The sequence below is a fragment of the Chlorocebus sabaeus genome, chromosome 5, assembly GCF_047675955.1.
Source record: "Chlorocebus sabaeus isolate Y175 chromosome 5, mChlSab1.0.hap1, whole genome shotgun sequence".
In the NCBI taxonomy this organism is placed as follows: domain Eukaryota; kingdom Metazoa; phylum Chordata; class Mammalia; order Primates; family Cercopithecidae; genus Chlorocebus; species Chlorocebus sabaeus.
Genome location: NC_132908.1, coordinates 73,826,974 through 73,849,500, shown reverse-complemented (window position 1 = coordinate 73,849,500; position 22,527 = coordinate 73,826,974). Strand labels below are relative to the sequence as shown.

At 38.6% G+C, this 22,527-nt stretch overlaps 1 pseudogene; it reads right to left on the bottom strand.

Annotated features, from left to right (window-relative positions):
- Positions 1-10,090: 10,090 nt before the first annotated feature.
- On the bottom strand, positions 10,091-10,639 carry LOC140711754 (peptidyl-prolyl cis-trans isomerase A pseudogene; annotated as a pseudogene).
- Between the last annotated feature and the right edge of the window lie 11,888 nt (positions 10,640-22,527).

Below are 22,527 nucleotides of genomic sequence, written 5' to 3'. Positions count from 1 at the left end.
CATAGAAATGAAAATTCTAAAAACAAATATACTGAAAGCTCTGGAATTGAAAACTATATTATATGAAATTTAAATATTTACTGGATGGTGGCCAGGCAAGGTGGCTTATGTCTATGATCCCAGCACTTGGGGAGGCCAAGGCAGGCAGATCACCTGAGGTCAGGAGTTTGAGACCAGCCTGGTCAACATGGCTAAACCCCATCTCTACTAAAAATACAAAAAGTAACCGGACGGGGTGGGGCCTGTCGTCCCAGCACTTTGTGAGGCCGAGGTCGGGGGATCACCTGAGGTCAGGAGTTCGAGATTATGCCGCTGCACTCCAGCCTGGGCGACAGAGTGAGCCTCTGTCATAAATAAAAATAAATAAATAAATAAATAAAATAAAAATACATACATACATAAAAATAAAATTTACTGGACAGATGAACTGGTGAAATGAGATGATGAAAAAGTTAAAAACCTATTCTCCAAAAAAATGGTAAATCAAGTTCCTTTTGCTGCGGGGAAATTGCCTCAGAAACTTAGACCTTCAGAAAACTAAAAGCATCGGGAATACTTGGGGAAGCATTGGAAATGCTAGGTATCTTGGTAAATGCAAGAGACACTTTCATTTTTTAAATTATTTTTTCTCTTAATTTCTACACAAACCATATAAGTGTTTAAATAAAAACAACATTGTGCTGTGATGTTTATAATGTTTATAATGTACGAATATATACTACGTATAACATCTATTAAATAAAAGTTTACAGTTTTAACTGTAATATAAAATTTCGAAAGGTTAAAAGTTGTGAAACAACTCTAAGAAGAGGGAGCTCTGCAGAAAAAGGGCTTATATCTGCAGAGTGGTCTCCTTGAATATTTGCTGGATATAAAGCTGAATGAGCATATGGGATCAACCATTAGCTGGGCAAAGAACAACTAGGGAACTGTAAGATGAACATCTCACACAGTTAATGTGCTCATGCATTTGGTTGAATAGTCAGAATGGAATGTCCTTGTTAATTACCTAGCGCATTGGTGTGAGACTGCAGAACTGTTACGCCATAATATAAGTGCTACACTATCCCAAAGTCATAAGAGATTAAGCTGATCTCCAAGTTAGACTGGTTTGCCTGACAACACAAAGCCTAATACTCTTAAAATAAGAAAACAAATTTGAGAAGTATACAACATATTTTTGATATCAAACATCCAATTAAAATTATTAGTCATGGAAGCATGAAAGTGTGAAAAAAATTAGTCTTTAGAAATGAACACAATTAGCAATTATAAATATGGCCAATATACCCAAGGATATCCATGAAAACATGAATAAAAATAGAGAAATGGAAGATATTAAATCACCACATAGAACAAGCTATAAATGGAAAATGCAATATTTAAAAGAAAAGTTCAGTGAAGAGGATTAACAGCATATTATACACTGAAAAAGAAAAGACTAGTGATTAATAATACAGAGAAAACTAAAAGGAAAGATAAGTTGTGCCTCAGTGCATTTTTTGACAATACCAAGTGGCAAATATATATGCAATTGAAGTTCCAGGGTAGATGAATTACAGGGTACAGAAAAAAATGTTTTTTAAAATAGCAGATAACATTTTCCAATCTGATAAAAATTAATTCGCATATTCAAGCAGCTTAACAAAATTCATGCAGACAAAGAATCTCACCAGGGCATATTCTCAACGAATTGCTGAAAAACAGTGAAAAGCAAAATATTTTAAGTAGTCAGAAAAACTAAGACACATTATAACCAGAAGAACAAAGATAAGAATTAAAGCAGACTTCTTATGAAAAACTATTCAAGCAAGAAACAATGGGTACATTATTTTAAGTGCTGTAAAAAAAAAATTGAATCTGTTAACCTGCATTTTATAGATATGATAAAAATTTGAAAGTTTTCAAAGGATATGTGAAAGTATTCCTAATTAATTTTCTATTAAAATTCTTCATCTATTTTTCTATGAACAGGTTAGTATTATTCTTATTGGTTTGTTTGAGCTTCAGGTAGTAGGAATTTTAAGGATTTCTTTTTATACCCCATAATATTTGCTTTCAAAATGAAGGTAAAATAAACACTTCCAAACAAAAACTGTGAGAATTTTTCACAAGCAGATCTACACAATAAGAAAATGCAAATTTTTGAAAATAAAAGTTAAATAATAGTTGGAAAACTGATGTATGTAAATGAATGAAATATACCAGAAATTGTTAATATGTGGATAAATAGTAAAGTATATTTTCTCATTTAAGAATATAATTGACTATCTAAATGCAAAACCAATGTATTATGGGATTTATAATATTTATAGAAATAAAATGTGTGGCAGCAATAACACAAATGATTGATGTTAAAAATGATAGCACATTATTCTAAGGCTCTCACATTTTACATGAAGACTTATTATTTGAAGATATATTGTGAGGAATTAAAGAAGCATTTTGTTAACATGGGGGAAAAAAACATACTGAAATGCCAAAGAAATTTAACTAATAGGCCAAGAGTTGAGATAAAGTGGAATGCTAAGTGTATGCCATCCAAAAGAAAGATGAAAAAGAGGAACGAAAGAACAAAGAACAGATGGGATAAATTGAGAACAAATGGCAAGATGCAAGACACTAATTCAATTATGTTAAAAATTGCATTAAATACAAATAAATAATTTAATTAAAACAGAGATTGTCCAACTGTATATAACATCAGGGCCTAACTATAGGCTCACTATAAGATCTCAACATAATTATGTGGTCTATAAAAATATAAATGGGCTGGGCATGGTGGCTCATGCCTGTAATCCCAGCACTTTGGGAGGCTGAGGTGGGCAGATCACCTGAGGTCAGGAGTTCGAGACCAGCCTGGCCAACATGGTGAAACCCTGTCTTCACTAAAAATATAAAATTAGCTGGGCGTGATGGCATGCGCCTGCAATCCCAGCTACCTGGGAGTCTGAGGCAGAAGAATCAGCTGAACCTGGCAGGCGGAGGATATATACAAAGGCCAAACTTCAAAATACACAAATGTCAAACTGACAGAACTGAAAGGAGAAACAGACAAACCCCTAATTATAGCTGGAGATTTCAGCACTCCATGCTCAGTAATTGACAGAATACTAAGGTAGAAAACAAATAAGGGTATAGCTAATGTGAACAACTATCAGCCAAATCGACTTAATTGACATTTGTAAAAATACTCCTCCCAATTATAGTAGAGTATACACCCTTTTAAAGTGTACATGGGACACTCACAAGGTAGGGCATATGCTGGAAGATAAAACAAGCTTTAATACATTTTTAATAAGTAAAATTATAAAGAAGGTGTTCTTCGATTACAATAGAATTAAAATATAAATTATTAACAAAAATATCTGTGAACTCTCTAAATATTACAAATAAAAACAACACACTTCATATTGACATGTGGATCAAATAAAAAATCTCATGGAATATTGGGAAATACTTTGAACTGAATGAAAATAAAGACACAACAAATAATTTCGAAGATACAAAGCAGTGCTTATAAGAAAATGTATAACTACATGCTTATGTACATAGGGAGAAATGCCTATCATCAATGGTCTACATGTGAACCTTAAGAAGCTGGAAAATAAGGAGGAAATTAAACCCAAAGTAACTAAGAAGTAAGGGAATAATAAAGATAAGAGTGAAATTTGGTGAGACAGATAACATACAACCAAAAGAGAAAATCAATGCACCAATATATATATATTTTGAAAAGGTCCATAAAATTACTGAAACTTTTGCTTAAATGATAAAACAGGAGACAAATTACCAATAGTAGGGTTGAAAGAAGGTAACATGATTAGAGATCCCGTAGACGTACATGGGTAGTAAGAAACTACTATGAGCACTTTAATGGCAAAAACTTTGAGAATATAGAGGAAAAATTGCTGAAAGATGCCAATCCAAATATTTATTCACAAGGAACTAAAAAAACCTGAGGGCTCAATATCATTAAATAAATTAGATTTATAATTAAAAGTTTTCCCAAATTCCAGGCCTAGATGACATCAATGGTGGATTCAAATATTTAAGTTGTAAGTATTACAAATGTTGCATAATTTTGTTCAGAAAAGCAAAAAAAGGGGAAAACTTTTCAACTTTATAATTTGATAATTACCCTAATAATAAAACTATAACAAATATTATGAAAATGAAAAAGCCAACCAAATTTCTTCAAGAATATGGATTCAAAAATCTGCAGACTATTGAATTCAATATATTGACATATCAAAAGTGATAATTTGATTACTGTTCATTAAAGACATTCTTATCAACTAGGAATATAATAAAATGTACTTAAGATGATGAGAATATGGAAGAAAAACCTGCAGTTAACTTTATCCTTTATGGGAGAAGACTGACGACTTTCTCCCTAAGATTAGGGGAAAGTCAAGAATGTTCTTGTCACTTTTGCTCAAGATTACATTGTATATTTCAATCTAGTGTTAACAGAAAAAAAAGAAATAAATAAAAACCCCTAAATATTAGTAATGAAAATATCTTTTTTTCTGAAACAATATGGCATTGTATATAGATTTTAAGTTATATACATGTGACTGTAACAAGGTTAAAGCATACAAAAATCAATTACATATGGAAATACACACAGCCATAATACAGATAGATACACACACACATACACAGAAAATTAATGAAGGAATGGAATGCGGAATCTTAAAAGATAAATACCATATGCAATAGCATAAAAACTTGAAATACTTAGGAATAATTATAATGATATATAATTATTATGCTTACATTATTATGCTTAATGATATATATGCATATATAATTATAATAATACATATGCTTTAATTATCCACTGCAAAATCAATTTTTTTTTTCTGGAGGAACTTAGAAGATTTAGTAAATTGAGATATTCACTATGTCCATCAATTGGAAACATCTCATTATCAAAACACAAATTCCCCCTAAAATTATCTACTGAATTTTACATAATCCTAATATAAAACCTAGAATGGTTTGTAAAGGAAAATTACAAAATTATTTTGATATGAAAATGCCAGTATTTTAGAATAGCCAAGATGTTTCTGAAGAACAAAGACAGACTTAAACTACATTATTTTAATACTTACTGTAAAGCTAAAATAACAAAGATCATGTATTGATGTAAATATAAATATATAGATCAATGTATCAAATCACACAGTACTGATTTCTCCACACCTATATGATTTAACAAAGACACCAATCTAATTAATTGAAGAGATGCTAATCTTCCCAACAAATAGAATTGGAACAGTGGACAGTCACATGGAGAAAATGAACATCAGTCCTTATATAACACCATACAAAAATTTAATTTACAGTATATTACACAGCTTAACAGAAAAGCTAAAATGGTATTTCTTATGGAAAACATAGAAGAAAAATTCTACACTCTTGTGGTATATATAATGATTTATTAGTTTTGTCACAAAAGCATGAATCATCAACCAAAACAAGGAGAAACTGAACTTGAAAAATATTCAAATCTGCTCAAGACAGTGTTAGCAAATGAAAATGCAAGCAATAGACTGAAAATATACCTGCGGGCATCAAATAACTTGTACCCATAATACAAAAATTTTAAAAGGACACATTAAACTCAATAATATGAAAGCAAACAACCCAATAAAAACAATTTAAACAAACACTTGATCAAATAAGACACAAATGGCCAATAAGTACATGAAAAAATGCTTACCATCATAATCAGTCCTAAAAAGGCACATTGTATCTAGAGTGAGAAATGACTACATGCTAACTAGAATTTCTAATATTTAAGAAAAACTTACAATACAAATTGCTCGGGGAAATTTGCAGAAACAAAATCTTCCCCATTGCTGGTAGGAATGCAAGATGGTACAAGTTTGAAAAATGCCTTGGTAGATTCTTATGAGGTATAAATACACACTCTTATGGCATGACCCACCCATTTTATTCTCAAGTATTTACCATGAAAACATATGTCCACAAAATTATTTCTGCATACATGCTAACAGCAACTTTCTTTATAGTAAATAGAAACTGGAGAAAAGCTCCAAATATCCAACAAGAAGATAATGGACAATGAATTGCGGCATATTCATACTACTCAGCAATAAAAACAAAGGAACTATTGATACGTATAACAAGAGCATGAATCTCTAAAGTATTTTGCTGAGCAAAACAGCCAGATACAAAAAAAGTACACACTTTATGATTGCACTTGTAAGAAATACTAGAAAAAAAATCAAATCTATTTTGATAGAAAGCAGACCAGTGTTTGTCTAGCGCAGGGGCTAGGGAGGACTTCAGCAAAGAGTCACCGGGGAGTTTTTCTATTTTTAATGTTTTAATTTTTTTAAATTTTTTTTCTCAGACAGAGTCTGGCTCTTTCGCCAGACTGGAGTGCAGTGTTGCGATCTCGGCTCACTGCAACCTCCGACTCCCTGGTTCAAGTGATTCTCCTGCCACAGCCTCCTGAGTAGCTGGGATTACAGGCGCGCGCCACCACGCCCAGCTAATTTTTGTATTTTTAGTAGAGACGGGGTTTCACCATGTTGAGCAGGATGGCCTCTATCTCTTGACCTTGTCATCTGCCTGCCTTGGCCTCCCAAAGTGCTGGGATTATAGGCGTGAGCCACCGCATCGGCTGGGGAAATCTTTTGATAACCGAAGGTGTCTATCTTGGTTTTGGGAGTAGTTACAGTTGTGAACTCGTTTGTCAGAACCACCATCCATGCTTTTCAATGGGGGCATTTTATAGTATGTAAGTTACATTTCAACAGAATTCATTACAATGAATAGGCTTGCCTTACATCCTTGCAGGTCCCAGGTTCCCCATGGACATTACCCATAACCTCAGCAGCAGGTTAACAAATGGAATAAGATTCTTGGGAAAAGTCCTCAGCCTCACATATTTCTATAAGGCCTTTCGTGTCACTGTGTGACAATTACCCCATGTGGACGCACTCCATTTGCATAATCATGATCACAGGTACATTCAACGTCCTACAACTTTTTGTCTCCTTGGGACTGCATCGCACTGACCAGTTGACAGAGTGAGTCAAAGGGAAGTTTTCAGTTTAGAATTACCTAATGAATATGCAAGTCCTCTCGGTATCATCACAGTCCTCAGGGTCAAATACATTCCCCTTTATTTTCAGTCCCCATGGGCAATTCTCCCACATCTCCATTTGCACTGGGGAATCTTAGGAAAAATAAACTCTGGGTTGGGCACAGTGGTTTACACTTGTAATCCCAGCACTCTGGGAGGCCGAGGTGGGTGGATAACTTGAGGTCAGGAGGTTGAGACCAGCCTGGGCAACATGGTGAAACTCCGTCTCCACCAAAAAAATACAAAAATTAGCCAGGCTTCGTGGTGCACGCCTTTAGTCCCCAACTACTCGGGAGGCTGAGGCAGGAGAATAATCGCTTGAACCTGGGAGGCGGAGGTTGCAGTGAGCAGAGATGGCACCATTGCACTCCAGCCTGGGTGACAGAACGAGACCCTGTCTTCCAAAAAAAGGAAAGGAAAAATAGACTGAATGAATACTTTTCTGGACACTGAGGGGTAAAGCCTTGCATTTCTTCACAACAAGGGATTCTCTGAATTGTGACACTTTCCCCCTCAGCATGCTGTGCTAAATTCCATGGTCATCATCATGTCAGCAAGAATATGCTTTTTCGTGAAATCAGCATCACCAGATAAACAAACCAACTCTTCCAGCATCCTCAATCTCACCAAAATACAGGGCATTAAAAAGCAGCTCTGACCGAAGAAGGGCATGAGTTTCCAGAGTCCAGTGAATCCTGGTGAATTACCAGGTTGGTGCAAAAGTAATTGCCATTTTTGCCATTAAAGCATTGCAAAACCGCAATTACTTTTGCACCAACCTAATACTAAGGCTGTGGGATCACAAAAGCGTTCTTCATTCCTCATTATAGATGATTATGGCAACCTAAGGGTATTTGAGTTCATTTATATGGCTTTTAAGAAGAGTAATTGTGCTAACATCAAAAAGTGAGCAACCCCAGTAAGAAAATTACTCATCTGGATGAGTTGCCAAGTCTCTATATCCTTTGCCCTTTCAGCCTCTGCATGGACCCTTTCATCCTGGGCCCCACTCACAAGCCCAGGAAACAGTCCCTTTCCATGCACATTTTCCTCCATGGGGTCCCCAGTACTCTACACACTCAGACCTGGCCAACCATGTCTAGTTCTATACTTGCCTCAGAGTGTCTTGAGCCTCTGTATCTGACTATTCATAAGTCACAATTGGAATTTCTCTGTGCCCATCTGGATACATTGTGATGACCCTCAGGCATGGGTTCTTCTCCTTTTAGACTCCATGAATGCTGGGAAATTGAACTTGAATACATACAGCAGGAATTGGAAACTTGAATACATATAACAGCGTGGGAAGAGGAACTCAGCTATGAGCAGAAAGCAGGTAACTTGTAGTTGTGCAGTTGTGACTGGCTCCCTCAGATGTACCTGCAGTCCAAGAACATTTGCTGTGTTTCCTTCCTCATTACCTGCCCCTTCTTACTGTTCCTTGCTGCTTCTCTCTTTTCTTTATCCCCTCACCTTATTCTGTGCTTTGTTCTTTGATGTGTCATGGCTCTCTGCTCCCGTTTCTTTTTTTTTCCTTTTTTGAGACAGGGTCTCACCCTGTTGCCCAGGCTGGAGTGCAGTGGCACGGTCTCAGCCCACTGCAACCTCCGCCTTCCAGGCTCAAGCAATTCTCCTGCCTCAACCTCCTGAGTAGCTGGGATTATGGGCACCTGCCACCACACCTGGCTAATTTTTATAATTTTTTTGTAGAGACAAGGTTTCACCATGTTAGTCAGGCTGGTCTCGAACTCCTGACCCCAAGTGATCCGCACACCTCGGCCTCCCAAAGTTCTGGGATTACAGGCGTGAGCCACCACACCCAGCCTCTGCTCCTAGTTTTGTTCCCTTACCCATCATGCCGTTCTCTCTTCTGTCTCCTTGGTCTGTGCTACTTCATACTGTTCTTTGCTGCTTCTGTCTCTGCCTTGCCATGTTTCTTGTCTTTGATTCTCTGCTCTTAGTATCTTTTTCAAATTGGGCTAAAAACAGAACCTGAGAGAAGAGGAATGATGATCTTGGCTGCATATATTACACTCTTCAAATAGGCTTCACAGTGAAAGGATTGGATCCTTTCCTAGATACATAGTTTTGAATGGGACATACCTTGACTTGAATTCAAGTGCAAAAACTGGACAAAATTAGCATCTGCCTCCATGTGAGACTAATCAATAACAACAGAAGTACAAATAAATAGCCTTCCGTATTTCACTCTAATTTTACTCCACAGGGAACTGGCTCCATTCCTAAGCCTGCCACCCCCATAAGCCAATCAACTTCTCTAAATTTTAAAAATCCTCAGGTCTGCTGGTGGATACTGGGTTTCTTTTTAGGGAGATGAATTTATGAAATTAGACAGGCATGGTAGTTGCACATTTTGTGAATCTACTAAGCACCATTTAATTTTATACTTTACTAGGATGCATCTTATGATATCTGAGTTATATTTTAATTTTAAATAGCATTTGTAAGAACTTGAGCCAGTGCTGTGATAAAGAACAATTCAGGTTGAAATAAATATCAACAATTGAATAAGTTACATTGTATTACTGGTGTGATTAAAGCCTTTCTAGCATACATTAAGGACTATTGAAGTATCAGAAGCAGCAGCTTGTTCACTGCTCTTTGCATTGTATCTGTGGACTTTAGAGTAAGTGAATTAATGATTCAGACAATCTTTGCAAGACAATTAAAGAGGAAGAGCATCCCCAAGAGAAAGATGATGCCAGAAACATTATCTTCAACTACTTTATCACTGGGTTGTCTTAGAAAATAGTAAATTAGTTAATTGTTTAAATATAAATTGTCCTCAAATTTTTGTTATTTAGCTTCTATTTCATAATCATAAACTTCACTCTGCAATCCAGTCAGGCATGGAAGGGAACAAGAAAAACATGGAACCCAAAGGGAACTGCAGCGAGTGCACAAAGATGATAGGATATGGGGAGCAAATGGGGTGGAGGGTGCTCTCCTGAGCTACAGAAGGAATGGTCTGGTGGTTAAGATAAAACACAAGTCAAACTTATTAGACTTGTCCACAGTCAGCAATGGTGACCTTCTTGCCGCTCTTGCCATTCCTGGACCCAAAGGGCTCCATGGCCTCCACAAACTTCAAGCCTTCTTTCACCTTGCCAAAGACAACATGCTTGCATCCAACCACTCAGTCTTGGCAGTGCACATGAAAAACTGGGAACCGTTTGTGTTGGGTCCAGCATTTGCTATGTTTAAGATGCCAGGGCCTTTATGCTTCAGGATGAAGTTCTAATTATCAAATTTCTCCCTGTAGATGGACTTGCCAACAGTGCCATTATGGTATGTGAAGTTACCACTCTGATATATAAACCCTGGAATAATTCTGTGAAAGCAGGAACCCTTACAACCAAATTCTTTTTCTCTAGTGCTCAGCGCATGAAAGTTTTCTGCTGTCTTTGGAACTTTGTCTGCAAACAGCTCAAAGGAGTCACAGCCCAGCGACTCACCATTGATGGTAATGTTGAACACAGTGGGGTTGACCATGACTGTTAATACAAGGCTCCCGGTGCCATGCCAGTGGTGTCTGCAAAGTGGATTTTTTTTTTTTTTTAATAAAGTATAGATATGGTTGTTTAACCTGAGGGGTTTTAAACCTCAGATTCCTAGAGCTACCATCAAGCTACCAATGGGATTCATTTTATAGACTGGAAAACAGGTTAGAAGAGAGATGTGACAGACGTGAGGTGACCCAGATAATCAGTTACTAAGCTAATGATCTGCAAGAGCCAGTCCTGGGCTTGTGTCTCCCTGGAGATCCAGGCGTTTTTGTTTGTTTGTTTTTTGAGATGGAGTTTCGATCTTGTTGCCCAGGCTGGAGTGTAATGGTGCGATCTCAGCTCTGCAACCACCACCTCCTGGGTTCAACCAATTCTCCTGCCTCAGCCTCCCAAGTAGCTGGGACTACAGGCATGCACCACCACACCTGGCTAATTTTGTATTTTTAGTAGAGACAGGGTTTCACTATGTTGGCCAGGCTGATCTCAAACTCCTGACCTAAAGTGATCCACCCGTCTTGGCCTCCCAAACTGCTGGGATTACAGATGTGGGCATCGTCCCTGGACTCAGGCCTTTGTTTTTATTCCCATATCAAAGGAGACTTTAGGGGTACCCTGCAGAAAGTGTAAACTGAAGAAGGCACTTGGGAGCCAGTGATGTCCTTATACAGGGCTCAGGGTGGGACAACACTTCCTTTGCTCATATAAAGATGGTTGTCCTTTTCAAAAATGTCTAGTATTGGCAGAAAAATTTATGTTTTTATTTTATTAGAGACACATCCTTCAAAGATTTAGGAGACCTTAGAATCTAGAGTCTTTCCGAGACCAACTCATCTGCCTGGTGAATACCAAGAATTAGGCATCATGTGACATCAGCAGATTCTCCATCAAGACTTTTTCTTCTCAGCCCACCTCACCTCAATGTAACAAATCTGTAACACGCTCAAGAGTCTTGTGGTTTATTTCACCCTTCTCTTCATTAAAACCCATTAGAAGAAAATAATTTACTTTGAAAACTATTTTATAAAAGGTTTACATGTGATATTTCATGTTTTCTACTAGAATTTTCTGCATTACAGTAGAGATTACTTGACAACCCCAAATCATGAATCTCCATTGGCTAAAGTGATGTATTAAATAATTTAGTACAATAGACAGTTATCTGCCTCTGAAAGTAAGTCAGTGGAGGCAGTGCTATACTTTTAGTAGTAGTAATAAGTGATACTGAAGCTGTGTCTCAAAGAGTTAAAAAAAAAAAAAAAAAACTCACTGACTAAATTCTTGGGCTTACAGAATAGCAGATAAGAAAAGCTGAAAAGCTGAAACTGAAACTGTGTCCCAGAAAGTAAGAAACCAGTAAGTAATAGAAATTCTTGTGTTACCAGGATCGCTGATAAGAAAAGAAATAACTTTCTGCAAGACTGAAATTCCCTTCACTTGTGAGATCAAGAAAAAACTGGCTGAAATTGGTTGGAAACAAGTTGACGGACTGGAATCTGCAGAACGAGCTTGCTGATGTCACAGCCTGAATTTTCACTGCAGTTTCATACTAACTTCCTCTGAATTTGCACATGCAATCGACGAGGTAGTATGAAGAGATAAGTGCGCATGCCCGAGGACTTTGCCGGCCTCCTTTTCCTTCCACCGACCGCCTACTAATTTCAGAATCGACCCCTGAACTTTTTCTATTAAAAATACTGCCTTGAAGCTAGCACAGGGAGATAGATTTGATCTTGATTTCTGTATCCTTGTGAGTCAACCTGCGATATTAAGTTTTTCTTTTCAAAAACACGGTGTCATAGTATTGATTTCTAGTACATTGGACAGTGTATTAGTCCATTTTCACCATCTGATAAGGACATACCCGAGAATGAGTAATTTATAAAGAAAAAGAGGATTAATGGACTCACAGTTCCATGTGGCTAGGGAGGCCTCACAATCATGGTGGAAGAAGCAGGTCTTCCACAGTAGCAGGCAAGAGAGAAAATGAGGACCAAATGAAAGGGGTTTCCCCTTATAAAACCATCAGATCTCGTGAGACTTATTCACTACCGCGAGAAAAGAATGAGGGAAACCACCCCCACGATTCCGTGATCATCCACCGGGTCCCTCCCACAACACATGGGAATTATGGGAGCTACAATTCAAGATGGGATTTGGGCAGGGACACAGCCAAACTGTATCAGGAAGTAATCCCCTTTTGTCAGTAATGACATTCAGCGCGAACAATGTGTCAGGCATCGTACTAAGCAGCTCATATTAGTAAATTTAATTGTCTTAGTCTTTTGTGCTCCTATAACAAAATATCACAGACTGGGTAATTTATAGTGAAGAGAAGTTTCTTTTCTCACAGTTCTGGAGGCTGGGAAGTTCAAGATCAAGGGGCTGGCATCTGGTGAAGGCTGTCTTGCTGGATCATCCCATGGTAGAAGGTGAAAGGGCTAGAGAGAGGGAGAGACAGAGGCTGAACTTTCTCTTTTATAATGAACCCACTCTCTCCATAATGGCATTAATCCATCCATGAGGACAAAGCCTTCATGATGTAACCACTTCTTAAAGGTCCAAATTTTTAATACCATTACAATGGTAATTAAATTTCAACATAAGTTTTGGAGGGACAAACATTCAAACGATAGCACTAGTTTTTACAATAACCTTATAAAGTGATACATATTGAACATTTCCTTTTTTTTTTTTTTTTTTTTGAGACAAAGTCTCGCTCTGTAGCCCAGGCTGGAGTGCAATGGTGTGATCTCAGTTTGCCACAACCTCTGCCTCCTGGGTTCAAGCGATTCTCCTGCCTCAGCCTCCAGAGTAGCTGCGATTACAGGTGCATGCCACCGCACCCAGTTAATTCTTTGTATTTTTTTTTTTTTGTAGAGACGGGGTTTCACCATGTTAGCCAGGCTGGTCTTGAACTCCTGACCTTGGGTAATCCACTCACTTCAGCCTCCCAAAGTGTTAGGATTACAGGCGTGAACCACCGTGCCTGGCACATATTGAACATTTTCTGCTAAGAAGTACATGAATGCCCAGAGAGTTCAAGTAGCTTTCTCAAGGTCATATAATTAGAAAAATGTGCAGGACTATTTCTGTTTATATATTCATACTACATGGAATTAACAATATGGTGCTTGATGTTAGCAATGTTGGGGCTTTATGAACTTTGATGAAAAGTAATTGTTCTCTTGACCCTGTGACACATGTGTTAACATCTTCTCATTATTAAACCACTGGAAAGAGTGGATGTGGGAAACAGTTTTAGCTGTGCTATGCTGAGTAAGCATGACTATAAGTTAATTCTTAAGGTAGTGGTATGTCAATAGCTTAGCTGACGTCGCAGAATATTTTAAACCAGGACTGTCCTGCTGGCTCCAGGTTACATGACCCTCTGTAGTGCCATGGGGTGGCTAAACATATGTCCTAAGGGCTTCAAGGGATCCAAGGCTATCTTCCCTCCGCTCCACAGGCACAACATCCCCCAAATTCTTCCAATATGATGTCTTTTTCTACTGGCGTAACTTGATGTTCAAGAGCTTCCTGCAGCAGCTCAGCATCCCTCGGAGGAATGAGCTTTGTCAGTGCTGGGATGTGTGTGTCAGGTCCTGTGCCCAGAGAACAGACTCCCCACTCACTGGCCCATTTCCTAAAACCCACTATGGTGGTTAAAATTCTTAGTTGAAAGTAGGAGAGACCAACTCTGGCCAGCTCGTTGAAAAGGTGGCTATGAAATCAGTTACAGTTACTTCACGGCAGGCAGGATAGAAAGCGACTGAACTCCAGGAGGAATGGAAGCAGAAATTGGAAAGCAAGATCCCAAGAACCCTTTCTCCATCCTCTGCCTATACTTCTCTGTGAACATCTTCATTACATATAATCTCTGAATCTTTCTGTATATCTCTCTCCGTATCTTTGTTACTTGTTTCTCAGCTTCTAGCTTTTCCTGTTTCTATATAAACATCCTGGCCACACAAAGCTCTCAAATTCTCATCTTTATTGTTCAGCCACACAGAGAAATCTGACCCGTTGGCCCCAATTTCAAGTTCTTCAGTAAATACCTGATGCACTTAGTTCTGGGACTCACCTCCTACCCAGTGTCTATGAGCAGGGTGGGATCACACCATAGAAACGCGGCCCATGGGAACCTGATCCTCCTGTGTGTGGGAGGGCTGCTTTAGGAAAGGGGCACCAAATTGAGGGCCTAGGTGAACAAAGCTACATCACCCAGAGAGAAGGTTCTCTTTCTCGTTTGGCTTGGAGCAGACTTTGCTGAGGACAGTAAGGGGTAGGGGGTGGTGTTTGAGGCCCCATTTGGGTAGCACTGCCAGGCTCCCGTAGATGATCTCCATACGATCATTCTCTCTGGGTCGGGGAGCACTACAGCTGGAGGGGTCATGTGAGCTGTGATTTCCTTTCATGTCTTTCTCCTCTTCCTCTTTCAGGAAAGTGTTTTCTCTTCTTCTTTCAGGAAAGCCTCCTCCCTCACTCATATGGCCCTTTTGGCGAATGAATCTCCTGGACCCACACTTCCCTGGACATGTGCATAGAAGGCCTGAATCCTCAGTGCAATCAAAGTGCCCCAGCTAGACCATAGTGTTTGGTCCAGAAAAGGGCATGTGGCCCAAGGCAGACCAGTGAAAATCCTCCTTGGGACTTTTTATACCTGAGCAGCAAAAGGCTACCTCTCTTCAGTGGGGTCGCTGGGCTGTTAGATGCAAGCCTGAGGCTCTAAAAGTCCCATGACCTGCCAGAGAGAGGGAGCCTTTTGTAGGAATGATGTCAGAAGAGAGTCAAGGAGAGCTGTGAGATGGAGACACAGACCAGGAGCCCAAAAGACAGAGTCTTTGCGTCAAGCCAGCTCTGAAGCCAGAAGCAGTTCTGTATTCTCCAATTACGAGAGTTCATAAATCCTTTCTCTTTTGCTTCAGCTACATTGAGCTAGTTTTTTGTCACTTATAACTTAATATGCTGGCACATATGCCTCAACTCAAAACAGGCTCTGAGGGTTCCCACAAGCTCCATGTAATCATTTCCTTAATGATGGATTTTTTTTTTTTTTTGTAAAATCTTCAAAGGAAGACATCTAACTAATCAGCAACAGAGCTCCAGAATATCACAATTCATCACAGCCTTGATAGCTGTTGCTATGATTAGTAACATTTGGTGTTGCATCATGAAATAATTCATAGATTTAGGAATATTATCTTGTTATGTTTTCCTTTAGGTGAAAATTTTAGGGAAAGACTATGAAATAATTTTTACAAGGGCAAATTGCCTAACTTAAAAAGAAAGTCCATTAAAATGTTTTCAAGGCTAATATTAGGCATTCCTGCAGAGCTAGAGAAAATATATTTAGCTACAATGACTTCATTGCACGGTATATTATACTAGTTTTCTGTCAATAGTTTGCTCTGTAATTGCACTGTATTCTGTTTATATTTAAATTCCTTATTGTGTATCTAACATTGGCGCTTGCATATGAATTTAACTACTAGAGCAGTATCAAAGCAGTTGCTAACTTTAAAATACTATGCAAAGACCTTAATTTTTCATTGTCTCAGGCTTTAGACATTTTTGTTTTGCTTTTCTTGTCAGAATGGGGCAGTTCTTGCTTACGTAGATAAGGCTGCATCAGCATTTTCAATATAACCTGTTAATTTCAAGGGAATTTATAAGCTGCCTGTAATCCACAGCCTCAGAATTGGAAAACATCTGTGTCTTTTGAGATAGAAATGTTCTTTTTCCTTTTTTTTCCTCTTCTTACTTTTATTTCCCTCCTAAAAACATGGAATGCTATGCTTTCAGGTACCATGTGTGACTCTAACAACACACAGCCTGCTTTAGTTGCATTTAATTATCACTATTTCCAGTTGCTCAGTTGTGACAAAGTCTTATTTTCTTAATTTTAGCGGTGACTGAGAGCCCCTCATAAGATGTGCACCTGAATGTCAGACTGAATCACCAATGGCCTCCTTGGTCCCGTGAACTCTGTACTGCAGCGGGCACTAGCACTCTTCATTTCTCTAAGCCCATGAGCAAGTAAAGCCTCAGGTAACATTTGACAAGTGAACTCCGTGTAAGTTTGGACCCCAGCTCCCTGTTGTTATTGCCTTTTCTCCCCACGTGCCCACCTCAGGATGGTGGGGTGGTGACCTTGCTTGGTTGTCTGGGAATTGATAAATGGAACCCAAAACTAAGGAGAAAGAGGCATCATAGATTAAAAATAAAAGAAACAACCAAAAACCCATAATTTAAAAAACTGAGGTTATATGCCCAGAAAGTCTGCAAATTGTTTGTTCTGCCTCAGTCATCATGCCATTCTCAGTCCCTGCCAAGCCTATATAAATGGAAGATGAGAAAGAAAACTCAGGGTGCCCTGTGGCTTTTCTCACTGTGATTTCCACCTATGCATTGACAGTTTAGAGAGTCTCCAAGGGCTTTATAAAGACTGGGAGGCTTGCAGAGGGTAGGATGCTTCCAAAATATAAATAGGAAATTTCATGTGCTAGAAAGACGTGTACTTTTCCAGGGAACTAGCTTGAAGAGTGGGAAAGAGGACTTGAGACAGGAAGTGGAAAGGAAGGAAGATAGACTGCGGGGGTACCCCATCATTTTGAGGGTATGCAGGAATCAAGAGAAGTTGCTGAAGAGGAGGAGGTCTTAATTCTTCTTTCAGGCTTCATCAAATAAGTATCAGTTGTTCTTATAAAGCCTCATAAACAACATTAATTCCAGGTAGTTTCTAGGTCTATATATGAAAAATAATACAATAATGATCTGAAAATAATTAAGGAGAATATCTTTATGATACTCTGCTTGATAATTTTTTCAACAGGACACATGCACACACTCACACATGCTTTATATACCAACATTATACAGTGACAGGTGTTTTTACATAATTTAACTCTGTTCACCAATTTTGTGTTTAAGAATAACGCCCCACTTCTGAATCCTGGAAAATTAAATTTCAACATATCACTGACCACTGACTTTGCAAACCCAATGGGTAGAAGACAAAGATGACTTTTTTTTTTTTGATAGAGTCTTGTGCCGCCACCCAGGCTGGAGTGCAGTTGTGTGATCTTGGCTCACTGCAACCTCCGCCTCCCGGGTTCACGCCATTCTCCTGCCTCAGCCTTCCGAGTAGATGGGACCACAGGCACCTGTCAGCACGCCCGGCTAATTTTTTTGTATTTTTAGTAGAGACGGGGTTTCACCGTGTTAGCCAGGATGGTCTCGATCTCCTGACCTGGTGATCTGCCCGCCTTGGTCTCCTAAAGGGCTGGGATTACAGGCATGAGCCACTGTGCCCGGCCTAAAAGATGACTTTTTAAAGGGAAAATAAGAAGCTAATTAGAGCTTTCATGTGGATCAAAGATCAACTCAAGTTGACGTTCAGGTGGGCCACAAGAATATTTATAGTTAAAATCTAGGCTCCTTTTAAAGAGGAGCATTAGATATATTGAAATTAATAAGAAAGCCAACCCTAATATTTTTAAAGTATATACCACAGCAGGAAATGAGTTAGCTGATCTACATGTACTGCTTTTCTTAACCCATACAATAGTCCTACAAGGCAAACATAATCATGCTCATTTTATAGTTGCTGAAGCTGACTGACAGAGGAGTTAAGCAACCTATTTCACATTACACAGCTAGGTCACAGAGGAGCCAGGATTGGGATCTAGATAGTCATCTTCTCCTACTATCCATAAACTTCTATCAAGGGTAGAAGTTACTTGACTTGGAAATTTTTCATAGTGTACGCTATCTACTACTGGCCTCCACTAGAGGAAAATCTTGGTTTTCCTTCCATGGAACCACAGGACTTTCATGTGCCTTCTTTTTAACATCCCTTCTGTGAGACATTTTTAAATTAAACTGAGAGATATTTAGGATTGGATTCATATGGCTTTTGGAAATATTTTGCTGAATGATTTCCAATAGCATATCTAACTCTGGGACTACAGAGCTTTTCCATGTTTCATGGAAAGGTGTAGGGGAACCTCTTTGTTACTGAAGATTAGAAACGGAAGCCAGAACTCCACTCACAGGATCTATAGCTGTATTAGTCAGGGTTCTCTAGCCAAACAGAACCAGTAGAGAAACAGGACCAGCAAAACTAACAGAATCAATATTCTATTCTAACCAAGAGAATAGGGTATATCCTATCATATATATGTATACATACAGATATGTATATAGAGATATATCATATATAGAGACATTTTATATAGAGAGATCTATTTTTACATATACAGATATTTTATATATAGACACAGAGAGAGAGAGAGAATGAGAGAGAGAGAGAGAGAGAGAGAGAGAGACAGAGACAGAGAGACAGAGAGAGATTTACTTTAAGCAATTGGCTCACACAATTTTGGGGACTGGAAGATTGGAATTTGCAGGGCAGCCCTGCCTAGGAGAGCTGAGGTTGTAGTCTCCATTTTGAAGGCAGAAGTACTTTTTCCTTGGGGAACCTCAACAGATTAGGTGAGGCCCATTCATGTTCTGAAGGATAGTCTGCTTTACTCAACCTACTGGTTTAAATGTTAATCACATTTAAAAAGTACCTTCACAGCAACATCTGGACTGGTGTTTGATCAAACATTGGGCACCGTAACCTAGCCCAATTTACACATAAAATTAATCATCACAATGGCCCCTCAGAAAGGGGAGGTTGTTTCTTGTCGCCTTGTTACTCAAGGTTAAGGATGGAATTCCGACTCTGCCCATAGTCTCAAGGTTACCCACCAGATGGGGAGGCAGGGACGTGGTGGAGGTCAAAGCTTGCCCACAATCTTAGCAGACATCACTTCAGTGGGAAAGGATGATATGTCCCCTTGTTACTGCAAGAGAAATGCAATTTAGGGCTCTGTCCACAGTTCCTGTGCTGATCACAACATCTGGAAGGAAAAAAAGGTGGTGTGATTTTATTCACAGTGATAAGCTGAGTAGGGTACTTGTGAAAGTGTTCTCATTGACAACATGACACTTTCCTGTTCCTTTTGCTAGAGAAAGCAGGCTTTTCCTGGACCTTTTTATCTGTGTGCATTGCCATTTCCTGGTTGTGGGTTTCTCCAATGCCCAGTTCAGGTTACATAGGAGTGGGGTGGTGGGGGAAGAAAATGGAAAAATCCTCCATGCCATTTCTTGAGTTCCAAGGTCTGTAGTCACGGCAATTTATTTTTCTACTTCTCCAAGTGTTTGTATTTGTTTTGTTTTTTCCCAAGGGTTTTGGCTGTAATTAGTGGTACAATTACACTGAAATGCATTTACTCCATCTTGTTTGAAAACATAAATTAGCACTAGGTGCTTTGAAGATATCATTTATTAAGTTGAGGAAGTTCTCTTTTGTTATTAGTTTTATGACTTTTTAAAAGAAATCATAGATGGATGTCCATCTTCAAATACTATTTTTTATCTTTGCTTATAAATTTGTTCTTATTCTGAATACATCTATACTTCCTAGTGGGTAAGATATAATCTTCAGTCTTGGCTGGTAAGAATTATTTTTCTCATGTGAAGCCCCTCCCATAACTCTGATGGGATAAAATTTACACTTCTTTGGTACCTCCCTTTCAGTGATGATTCACTTGAGTCAATCTCTTTGGCCTTAACAGGACCTGTTTCAGAATCACGAGTAGACCTGTATTGATCCGTAACTTGTGTTCACTTTTTTTAGATAGTAATAGAATGCCCTTCACAGAGCCCTCACACTCCCCATTCCTGACCAAATGTCATCTATAATTACTGACACAATACAATGCATATCATCATAGACCCCATTGGTAGTATTAGAGAATCCAGATCGTGGACTGCATGAAAACCAACATCAATGAGATTACTAATTCCACATCAATAATACTTCAAAATCCACATCACTAAGGCCATAGCTCCTGTACTCCACAATTCATTCCATAAACTCCTTACTGAGCCTATAGATGTCATGTTGTTAAATCTTTAGACGCCTTTTAATGGAATCACAGACTTCTGTGTCTAAGCTTATGGATCTCTTCCTTTTGACTGATACATGCATGCCCTTCTACAGATGTAGCAGACCACCTTCCATAGTGTCACTGTGCCATTCATGTGTTCAACCTCATAGACCTTGGCCTTTATACCTCCATGGGTGTAGGGACATTGTAACCTAAAGCCTAAATTCAGATCTATGTGTACGATTATATATGGAAACAAGGGATAGTTATAACAAGGCAGAAATATTGTGGTGTCAAACACATGAATTAAGCACACCCAGATCACCTAAAATGGTACACATAGTCTGATTCCTATCATTTATTTTCCATGTTCACCTTCCTAACAAGGTATAGAAACTAAATGTTGTAGAAACCCCTAAATTCCCCTCTGGCTGCAAAACCGTAAACTGAGCTCAGAGTGTGTGAAAGAGAAGAGTTTGAAACATACTTAGAAGAAAATATGAAAATTGCCAATTACATAATATTTTGACATATATATACCAAGCATCACGGAGGCCAAGACATCTCTATCTTCTGTCATTAACAATATGAATTGGTATCCCCAAAGGAAATATGTAATATGAGTCACATTTTTAGTAAACACCCTGAAAAACCTAAAGGCAAATCCCCTAAAGGACACTCTCTTAGTCACATTTTGAGGTGAATTGTTGCACTGAGTTAGTGGTTTCTAAATAAGAAAATCTATCCCAAAATGAACATAAATATGTAATTGTCATCATTTAAGTTATTGGTTATAGTCATATAAATTTGTATATTATAACAGGCTTACAAAGGAGTTGCAATTTAAAAATAATGCATTATATTACATATTTAAGTAAATTTCACTTTTCAAAGAGAAAAAGTTGGTATATTTCTAAAATATACTTTGTATATTACTGAAAAGAAAAAGAACCAGAGTACTAATCAGTTGAATGTTAATAAAGGAAAGAAACGATAATACATAAATAAATGTGGGAGTGAGACAGGACATCCAGGTTGGCAGTGTGAGGAGGCTGACAAATCATCTTCCCCAAATCCATGATAAAACTGGGCAATGTTGACAAAATAAATCACTTAAAGTCTGTGGAAATTGATCAAATGCACACAGCAGAGAAGTACTTATCCAGACAATCTAATGCATCTTCGTTAGAGTAGTGAGTTTTGAGGCATTTTACTTTTGGCTTGCTCCAATTTTCTCCCAGGTCTGTGGCATAGAATTTCTACCTGTGTGTGCTGGGCAGGCTGCGGACACTATGCTTTGCTGCTCTGCTGGAGAGGCTGATTTCCCACAGAGTGTAGAGAAATCTATGCCAGGGGCAATTTTTTAAAGCCATAGTGATCTCAGTGGGAGGCTAACACTGCAGCTAGCCTGAGGTTGCAATGCTAATTGGATTAATAAGCAAAATGACAGAGCAAGCACACACTGCAGAGGAAACAGACTTTACAGAATTCATCCAGAACAATCACTAAACAAACAAAAAGACAAACCAAACAAACAAAAATAGCAACAAGGCCAGACACGGTGGCGCACACCTATAATCTCAGCACTTTGGGAGACACAAGTGGATCACCTGAGGTCAGGAGTTTGAGACCAGCCTGGCCAACATGGTGAAACCCTGTCTTTACCAAAAATACAATTAGCCGGGCATGGTGGTGGGCACCTGTAATCCCAGCTACTCAGGAGGCTGAGGCAGGAGAATCACTTGAACCTGGGAGGGTGAGGTTGCAGTGAGCGGAGATTGTGCCATTGAACTCCAGCCTGGCCCAACAAGAGCGAAACTCCATCTCAAGAAAAAAAAAAAAAAAGAATAAAGAAGGAAAGAGAGAGAGGAAGGAAGGAAAGAAGGAAGGAAGGAAGGAAGGAAGGAAGGAAAGAAAGAAAGAAAGAAAAGCAACA